We start from the raw sequence: 10,562 nt of genomic DNA, 5'->3' as shown, positions 1-10,562 counted from the left end.
ATGTTATCAAAGCAGCAGCTCCCCTGCAGTTTGCACCCTGATGATCAGACAGTCACCGTTGCAGCTCTACAGGTCACTGTTGGTTGGTCCACAAATATGTCTCCACTCTCAAGCGGCCACAGGTTTCATTCTAATAGGCTGACATTTGGCATGGAGGTTAAGTGTGTGTGTGTGTGTGTGTGTGTGTGTGTGTGTGTGTGTGTGTGTGTGTGTGTGTGTGTGTGTTCTTTCCAATTGGCTAAAAGGGTGCATGACAATGGGTGTGCAAAAAAGCTATTGTGTGTGTGCGTTTGTTTTGTATATGATCACCTTTCCTCTCGTCTGTTGGTTTTGGAACGTGGGGCATATAGTTATTTATTCAGGACATCTACTGAGATCTTGTTTGGTGGTAGCTCAGAACTGTAAACAAAGTATCAATTGGTAAACCGGTTGATGATGTCATATATTCTTTATTTCCTACTTATGTTGATAACTTAACAGCTCAGTTTTATTTTTATTCTTCATCATGTGTCCTAAGTTGACTATTTCACATACACACACAAACACACGCACACACACACACACACACACACACACACACACACACACACACACACACACACACACACACACACACACACACACACACACACACACACACACACACACACACACACACACACACACACACACACACACACACACACACACACACACACACACACACACACACACACACACACACACATTTTAATACTTTATTTGGTTCCACAAATTATATTACATAAACAGGGAATCAAATGTATCGGGGCCAAGCACACACGCACACACCCACGCACACACACAGCCATACTGTATTGTGTTACATGATGCAGCTCTGACAGGACAAGGAGGCTCAAGTGTCATTCAGCGCAAGGCTTTAGAATGCAACTGTCATGAATTTGCCGTCACAAAGTACAACTGCAACTTCAGATGGTCTTTCAACGAATAATTATAATTAGATATTATTTAATAATTATATAATTGGTCATATGCAAGATATAGAGCTGGAACTAGGCTTGCTGCATGTCGACCACCTTCTGGGCCAGTTCCAGCAGGACAGGATATCTGAGGGTCCTGTTCCTCCAAGACTCTGGAACTCCCTGTAGGCCCATCTGACAGAAAAAAAGAAGACATTAATTTTATGGTCTTTATACTGTAGGGGAAATAGTATTGTAGCTAAGGGGCTACACAACCCTGACTGTATTAAGGATTGTTTAGATTAAACCACTACTAAAGAATATTAATAGCCAGACAGTACAGTTAGACAAAATGGCGGACACTCAATTGACTGTGCGGGGACAGGGATACCAAGTTAACAGCATTTTAATAGTCATAGCAACATACATATTATTGATTACGGTTCTCCTTTAATAATAGAATGTCAGTGCAACAAAGTCAGCGGTTACGAATGGTTCCTAGACTACGGATACTCGACCGGAGCTCTGAAGGGAGTGAGACGAATCGAGACGATACAGGGAAAAGCAAATGGTGGCTGGAGACGATGGTTTCTCTCTAGAGCTCCTGCTCCGGAGGAACTGTAGACTGGTCGGATAATCCTGTCGCCGCTGGAAGAAGGGGTCTCGTACGGAACCGGTCCTTGTAATCCTAGCGCCCGATGGCAGGGTTAATAGCTATTAATCCAAAAGCCTGTTGGCATAGATGGTAGCTAGTTAGCTTCGTTTGTACGTGAAGCTAACCCGCAGACGGTCTCCAATGAGTAGTTATATCCAAACGCCGCTGGGTTTAACTATACGTTTCTCCACGTTACTTCGCTTACACAAGTCACTATACTGCGCCAATAATGGCTCGACAATATTATAGTTGTATCTAAGTAGCCATTAGCTCTCTGTAACGATACACCGCTGTCGGTCTGTGTACAACTGTACCGGACGTCTTACACTCTCGCTCGGCTAGTTTTCCTGTAATGCTACTGCCGCTGCTGCTGCTTGCACCGTCTACACAATATACTCAATCTGGTCCCTATTGGGCTCAGCCTGTTCACCTGTACAGAATCAATGCGCCCGCTCTGGGCTTGTCTGAACATGTCTGAACATGTCTAGAAACCATGTCTAGGGGGCGCGTCTCTGGCGCCTAGTCGTTCAGAATGGGACCCAATAAGGCGAGCGAAGAATACTGTTATGCAAACAGATGGCGTAAAGATATATATCTTATATATATAAACAATATATAAGTTATACAAAATAATAAACGCAGACATTCAGTGTTAATCTGGACCTTCAGAACAGCCGCCCCCTAATTAGTCCGAACCTAATTAGTAAATAAATGTGGGGCACAGATTAATATTAATGGTCAAGTCAACTTCTCCATAATGTGCTATGGGGAGTTGGAAATAATCTATAAGGTCAGTGGGTTATCGTCGTCGTCAGGGGGCTCTATCAACTTAGCTACTGGTCTGTTATAAGTCCGCCCTTGGACGATGACTTCTGCCGCTCTGACCTTCCCATCTGAACCAGTAATCACTCTGCTCACACGGCCGGCTGGCCACGTAGCTCGGGGTAGTGACTGGTCTATTATCATCACGACGGTACCCACGGTCAGGTTGTCCCTGTCTTTAACCCAGTTCTGACGGGCTGGAAGGGAGGGTAGGTAGCGTAGGAGGAAGCGGGCCCAAGACTGGTCGGTCAGTACTTGGCTGTATCTCCACATTCTCCGTCCGTTCATCCCGTCCTGTCCGCACACCGTCTGAGAAAGGGCAGGGTCCGGCCGCCCCATCAAGAGGTAGTTTGGGGTGATGGGTTCTATGTCAGCTACGTCGCTTGGAACGTAGCCGAGGGGCTTGGAGTTCAGAACTCCCTCTTCTTGAGCCCTCAGGTAGGCCACTGATCCGTACGCCACTTCTGAGGCGTCGCTGAAGACGTGCAGGTCTGCCTGACACTTCTCCAGTCGCACGGTAGGGGGGAAGTAACTCCGCGGGATGGCCACCTCGCGGAGTAAGACAAGTTCATCCTCCCACTCTCTCCATGTGGTAGCTAGGTGCTCGGGTATGGGGTCTTCCCAGCCCTGCTCCTTGGCCCACAGTTCTCTCACCAGCATCTTCGCCCGGGTGGTGTAGGGGAGGATACACCCCATTGGGTCGTACTGGCTGGCGAGTGTTCGGTACACACTCCGCCGAGTGGTCAGTCTAGTCATGGACGTCTCCTGATCCGTCCTCAGAGGTGTGTGTCGGTAGTGAAGCGAGTCCGTCTTGAAGTGCCAGACGAGGCCCAGGGTCATCTCTTGCGCTTCGCCTGGGGTGTGCGCCATCCAGGTCTCGCTGCTCGCGGCCTTGGTCTCTGGAGGGAGGTGCCGGAGAACTTGAGGGTCGCTACTGGCCCACTGTCGGAGGTCGAATCCACGTTGGCTAATGAAGTCCGTAGCTTCAGTAGGATGCTCTCTGCTTCTTCTGGCGTCGATACGCTCTGTAGGCAGTGGTGCATCGCTCCCTTAGGCACATGCAGAGTGGGCATCCCGTCCCGCCTCAAGAGTGGGGTTGCGTATCTGAACACTCCGTCGACCTCGACTCTCGTAGTCTTCTGATCTAGTAGAGCGATGGCATACCTCTTTGGACCGAACCATCTTGCGTTCGGTCTTGAATGGCAGCGCGTCTAGTGTCCATAGCCTCTCAACGTGCTGTAGGAGAGTGTTGTCTGTGTCGCTCACCTTGGTGTAAAGGCAGCGTGTGGACGTTGGTCGGCTGGCAGGTCCGAAGAGGGGGCCCTGGAGCGTCCACCCCAGTCGGGTCTTAACCGCGGCTGGGCATCCTTTGGGTCCGATGTGGGCCGCCTTGGTTGGGACAATGAGGTCCGCGTGGTCGGAGCCAATGAGTAGGGTCGGTGTAGCTCCGCTGATGAGTGGTATGGGCAGTTGGCGTAGGTGGTCATACTTTTCCCTCAGCTGTGGGATGGGGTAATCGTAGCGTGACAAACCTATGTCGTAGCTCATGAGCGCCTTGCTGATGCTGTACCGCTTCTCAGGCTGGTCGATCGCTGCAATGGTGAACGAGACGTTTTCACCTTTGATTGTCTGTAAATCTTGACGAATGGTACGGAGGGTCATGGTCTCCTCTGGTCCCCGCAGGTCCAACTGGGTCGCGGCAGAGGCGAGGAGGAGTGTCTTCTCCGACCCGTCGTCGAGGACGGCGTAGGTGTTGAGTACCTTGTCCCCGTGGCTGAGGAGTACTCGTACTACCTTGAGGAGCACTCTGGGGCTCCCACGATTCGCTGGGTCGATGTGGAGCACTTCTGTTCCCGAGTTGCTTTGTAGAGCTAATCTTCGCTTGTGGGCCTCGCGCAGTGATTCGCAGTAAGCGGCGTCCTGCTTGTTAGCCTTACCCCACTGATTCATTTCGGCGGGGGTCAGTTTCTTGTATGCGCCGCACCGCGACCGCCAGTGTCCGCTGTGGCAGTAACTACATGTGATCTTGAATTCTGGAACCTCCATTTTCCATTCCTCTTTGGCGGGGGGGTTGTGACTCTTCTGTTGTGACACCGACTCGGCCTGGTACATCACTGTGATGGGCCTATTTTGGTCTTCTGGTGGGCGCTTGTTGCTCTCGTGCAGTGCTTCGAGGTGAGCGCCGTCACACTTGCCACACTTCTTCTTAAGGCGGCATTCTGCTGCCATGTGGCCGCGCGCGCAGCGGAAGCAGCGGCGGTTATCTTTAATCCACTGACTTACTTCGGCGGTGGTCAGTCTCTTGAATGCGTCGCACTGTGACAGCCAGTGTTCACTGTCGCAGTATTGACAGGCAATCTTCCATTTCTCCTTGGCGGGGGAGTTGTGACTCGTCTGCCGTGACACCGACTCGGCCTGGTGCATCACTGTGATGGGCCTGCTTTGGTCTTTAAACCTCCTCGGTCCCTCTTTAATGTTCGAGCCACCCCATGCGAAGGTGTCAATTCTTAGGCTGCTAACCTCCCTGGCTAGGAAGTCAGCGAGATCCAGCAGTGACTGTTCTGGGCCATTCGGGTCACGGTAGTTTCGTTGCCGCCGAAAGCGTTCTTGGCGGAATGGGGGGAGCTTCTCCAATATGCGCTCCACGTTGGAGTTGGCGTACAACTCGTACATCCCCTGGTCTCGTTGGGACCCGAGCATCCCTACTAGGGACTGTACCTTGACGGATAGGTCGTCCAGGGCTCGGTTGTCTCTAGCCGGGGGGAGACGTTCAATCTCACGTATCTCCTGAATGACATAGTCCCATGTACGTCCGTAACGTGCGTCAAGGGCAACCAGGGCGTCAGAATAGGGAGTTTGTGAATTGGAGTATGCCAGCGCTATGTTGTGCGCTCTAGTTACCTTGAGGTGCTTAAGGAGAATGGCATACTTGTATGACTCGTCCTGTACTCCGGACATAATTGTCTCTAGGCACATACGCAGCTCGGTATACTGCGCTCGGTCTTCTCTTGTGAAGTCTGGGAATGTGGGTGTCCCAATGTAGTGTGCCATGGAGGGCTGCGACACTGACGCACGTGGGGGGAGAGGCATCCGTGGCGAGTCTCCCTGTACGTTGGGTCGTTGGTTCGTGCTGGGCGGGAACCAGGGGCTGGGTTTCCAGGCACTATTCCTTGGTGCCGTCTGGTGATCGAACTCCCCACTGGGACGTGTTGGGGGTTCATAACGCAGCGTGTCGGGACTAAGACCGGGGCTGCGCTGAGCCTCCTGGTCTGAGGTGGGGTAGTGCGGGTGGGCTTTCTGTCCTCCCTCATCCTCCGTCAGGCTTTGTAGTCGCTCGGCTAGCTGCTCTGCGACGTAAGCAGGTTCTTCCCGTAGGCGGGGTCCTGTGTAGCTTTGTCAGGGAGGGGAGGGTGCCCTCGACACTTGTCGTGATGATCTCCGGGAGCTCCGGGTGGAAGTGTGGGGTGTCACCCTCTGGAGCGCTTGCTCCATCATTTGTGCTTGTAGACGGTCTCGTTCCGCCTCGCGCTGCGCATTGGCGCGGTCTCGCTCCATGGTTTCTTGAGCCTGGAGGCGCCTCTCTTCCAGTCTGAGATGTATCGCGGCGTCAGCCTGGAGGCGACTCTCTTCCAGTCTGAGATGTTCGCGCTCACTCGCTCATTGCGCCTGGAGGCGTCTCTCTTCCACTCTGGAATGTTCACGCTCACTTTCTTGTTGCGCCTGGAGGCGGTCACGCTCACCCTGGATGCGGTCACGCTCACTCTCTTGTTGCGCCTGGAGGCAATCTCTTTCCGCTGAAGCGGTTAGCATGGCGATCAGGACTTGAGCTAGCCTCTGGTCGGCCTCGCTTGGGGATGACGCTGATGATGGTGATTTGGAGTTGGCAGGGCTTGGCGGTGACCTGGTCTCCTTACGCACTCCGAGGTCCATCTCGGGGGCGCTGTACTTTGTCTTCTGCCGCGCTCCGAGGTCCATCTCGGGGGTGCGGTGCTCTTTACTCTGGTGCGCTCCGAGGTCCATCTCGGGGGTGCATTCTTTATCCTGGTGCGCGCCGAGGTCCATCTCGGGGGCGCATTCTTTACCTTCTTGCGCTCCGAGGTCCATCTCGGGGGCGCGGTGTTCTATGGGTTCATGCGCTCCGAGGTCCACCTCGGGGGCGTGGTGTTCTATGGGCATAGTCAAGTCATGTCCCGCTTGTCCCCCCCCGTGAGCTAAGTCAGTTTCACTTAAACTAGCTTGGGTCTCTACCTCTGGGGTTGACAGGTCGATAAGGTTGGGCATACTTGAGCTACTAATGTTATCCTTGCTTAACGTCCTCATAGATAAGCTAGGAGGTAGCTCTACAGCGTAGTTCTCCAAGTGGGGAGGGGGCTGACGCTGGAGCCTAGGGCGCTCTAATGGGGGAGAGCCGATTGGAGAGTGTCCGCCGCTGGCCATATTATTACTAATATGATTATTATTACTGATACCCTCCGGCTCGAAGGACCAATTGTAGCTAAGGGGCTACACAACCCTGACTGTATTAAAGATTGTTTAGATTAAACCACTACTAAAGAATATTAATAGCCAGACAGTACAGTTAGACAAAATGGCGGACACTCAATTGACTGCGCGGGGACAGGGATACCAAGTTAACAGCATTTTAATAGTCATAGCAACATACATATTATTGATTACGGTTCTCCTTTAATAATAGAATGTCAGTGCAACAAAGTCAGCGGTTACGAATGGTTCCTAGACTACGGATACTCGACCGGAGCTCTGAAGGGAGTGAGACGAATCGAGACGATACAGGGAAAAGCAAATGGTGGCTGGAGACGATGGTTTCTCTCTAGAGCTCCTGCTCCGGAGGAACTGTAGACTGGTCGGATAATCCTGTCGCCGCTGGAAGAAGGGGTCTCGTACGGAACCGGTCCTTGTAATCCTAGCGCCAGATGGCAGGGTTAATAGCTATTAATCCAAAAGCCCGTTGGCATAGATGGTAGCTAGTTAGCTTCGTTTGTACGTGAAGCTAACCCACAGACGGTCTCCAATGAGTAGTTATATCCAAACGCCGCTGGGTTTAACTATACGTTTCTCCACGTTACTTCGCTTACACAAGTCACTATACTGCGCCAATAATGGCTCGACAATATTATAGTTGTATCTAAGTAGCCATTAGCTCTCTGTAACGATACACCGCTGTCGGTCTGTGTACAACTGTACCGGACGTCTTACACTCTCGCTCGGCTAGTTTTCCTGTAATGCTACTGCCGCTGCTGCTGCTTGCACCGTCTACACAATATACTCAATCTGGTCCCTATTGGGCTCAGCCTGTTCACCTGTACAGAATCAATGCGCCCGCTCTGGGCTTGTCTGAACATGTCTGAACATGTCTAGAAACCATGTCTAGGGTGCGCGTCTCTGGCGCCTAGTCGTTCAGAATGGGAGTCAATAAGGCGAGCGAAGAATACTGTTATGCAAACAGATGGCGTAAAGATATATATCTTATATATATAAACAATATATAAGTTATACAAAAAAATAAACGCAGACTTTCAGTGTTAATCTGGACCTTCAGAACAAGTATCATTGTCGACGACAGCACATGGCAATGCAAATAATATATAAATAGGTAAAACAGAAGAGGAAGAAAATCAAATGAACAATAAGGAATGAAAGCACAAGGTAAGACAAACAAACGTGTGGCATATTCCACAGCTTCTTTGTTTCTGGTCTGACCCGGAGCATTTAAGGGCACACGCCAACATTTTGGGAAATTAGCTTACCGTCTTTTCCAGAGAGAGATAAGACGATAGATACCAGTTTCCTCTCTGTGCGTTCAGTAGAAAGCTATCTGGCTGCACGTTAGCCTAGCTTAGCACATTGCTTCCATTCATTGTGCTAAGCTAGGCTAACGTGCAGCCATATAGCTTTCTACTGAATGCAGGAAACTGGTATCTATCTTCTTGTCTCTCTCTGGAGAAGACGGTAAGCTAATTTCCCCAAAATGTTGGCGTGTTCTTTTAACTTAACTTAACTTAACACTGTGTCTCTAGTCTGTCACACCGGTGAGCCTCACACTCCCCATTACCTGTGCCCCGAAACAGGCTCCTATGAAGGAGGCTCGACTGGCAGTGCATCCCCCGCAGCGCATGGTGGTCCTGACCGCCTCGTCCAGCCCGGTCAGCGTCAGAACCGCGTGGAGCGCTCCCTGGAATGCAGCGGGCAGCACTGGACCACCCCCCCGAGGTGGTGTGGGAACCACAAGAAAACATTTCAGTCAGACAACGAGTGAACTGGAAGAGGAGATGACTGTCACGATCCTAGGCCCGGTCCTGGCTGGACTGGGCAGGATGGTAACATTGGGCAGTGCCCTCCACCTAACGGTGGGCAATGCCCTCCACCCAACATTGGCTCTCTGCCTAACATTGGTCTCCTACCCTCTGGTGGCCATCCGCAGACGGTGCGCTCCAGTACACTGGACATCCTGACTACTGTGTTAACAATAATTAATAGTATGATTAATGTGGTGTCATGGTGTGTACTGTTGTTGACTTTCCCTGTTGACTGTTGGGTTGTCATGAGTTGCTTTTGTGTTTGTCATTGACTGGTGTCTAGGTTGTTGTGTTTCTGTGTTGACCAGGTGTTTCTGTTTGTTAATTAGTCAGGGTATTTAGGTGTCTGTCTGTCCTCCCTTCCTTGTGGCGACATTCCTCCTGTCTCCTTCCCCGTTTTCCTGTCCACGCCGTATTGTGCTGTCATCCTATAGTAAGTGTTAGTGTTGTTGTTTTGTTGAGTAGGTTGTTTAGTAGTTTCTGTTTGTTCTTTGTATTGCACTGGATTCTACAGTAAACTCCCTCTCCAAGCTTCAATCCTTGTCTCTGCCTCCTCCATACCTTTCCCTTTCTGCAAAACTGTATTCTACCTACCTCCATCGTAAGATGACTATGATAGCATGTACAATAATGCTGTATATACCATATTTATACACATTTATATATATTCATATTTACTGTATATATATTTATCCACATTATTTGAATATACCTGCATATAATGCTTTTTACATACCTGTATACTATATTTATATCTGTATACATCCCTTGCCTACTCATACCCCTTATCTACTCTTTAGACTAGTTATACCACTGGCCAGTTTAACTTACTACCATAGTGTTTTTATACCTGTATCACTGTACATAATACTATAACACTACTAATACATATATCTGATTATCATTATTACTTAGTAGTACTCATTTATATACTCCAGTTTAATCACTTGTACAGTGTATATTGCTATTGCACTTTACTGTTATATTTGCACTCTGGTTAGATGGCGACTTCTTTTCGTTGTACTGTACTGTATAATGACAATAAATCAGAATCTAATCTATTCTGAGAAGGAATGTAAAACAAAAATGGATTGACAGTCACACAACACAAGATGTTTTATCCATGAATGAACACACACAGACACATAACAACATGTGTTAACAGCGACACAATTTTAAGCCAGGTCGTGTAATTTCTTTGGCTTTTGGTGTCTACAGGCTCTGATATCATATCCTTTCCTGCTGAGTGTGAACTAAAAGCCAGCCAATCGGAGATCAATAAGATGAAAACAGCTCCCGAGCGGAACCTTAAAGGAACACGCCAACATTTTGGGAAATTAGCTTATCGCCTTCTCCAGAGAGAGACAAGAAGATAGATAGATAGCTAGGTCCAACGTGCAGCCAGATAGCTTTCTACTGAAAGCACAGAGAGGAAACTGGTATCTATCTTTTTGTCTCTCTCTGGAGAAGACGATATGCCAATTTCCCAAAATGTTGGCATGTTCCTTTAAGAGAAAACAGAACCCACGGGTGGATGCTGGGGTGATGGTGGGAGCAAAAAAGATTATAGAAAACGTACGGGCAAAGCTGCAGCAACAGATGATGAGGCAGTTCGAACAGACCGCCCTATCGGGTGATGTCAGATGACACAGATGACACAGCACCTGGCACGGCGATGCAGCGCCACTCGAGTCGTCTGCATGAACCGGCTTTGCTGTGTCACATTTAATCGCGAACAACAGAGCTTCATGCGGCAGGGACGGGTCCGATTAACTTTCAGTTCAGTCTATCCGGGGAGCGGCTCCTCTCTAGCAGGCCTGTTGCCACACT

At 49.8% G+C, this 10,562-nt stretch overlaps 1 pseudogene across 1 annotated transcript in view; it reads right to left on the bottom strand.

Moving 5' to 3' along the window:
- Positions 1 to 440: 440 nt before the first annotated feature.
- Positions 441 to 10,562, bottom strand: part of LOC311238544 (crystallin J1B-like) — a 24,351-nt pseudogene continuing 14,229 nt past the window's right edge. Inside the window, exons 9-10 of the transcript XR_014621091.1 lie at positions 8,489 to 8,628; positions 441 to 1,133 (exon numbers count right to left, since the gene is read on the bottom strand). The product of XR_014621091.1 is annotated as a crystallin J1B-like (transcript). The remainder of the gene's footprint in view (positions 1,134 to 8,488; positions 8,629 to 10,562) is intronic.

Source organism: Notolepis coatsorum, assembly GCF_963971535.1.
Source record: "Notolepis coatsorum genome assembly, chromosome: 12".
NCBI lineage: Eukaryota > Metazoa > Chordata > Actinopteri > Aulopiformes > Paralepididae > Notolepis > Notolepis coatsorum.
Note: the sequence above shows the minus strand (reverse complement) of the source record. Positions and strands in the feature narration are given on the sequence as shown.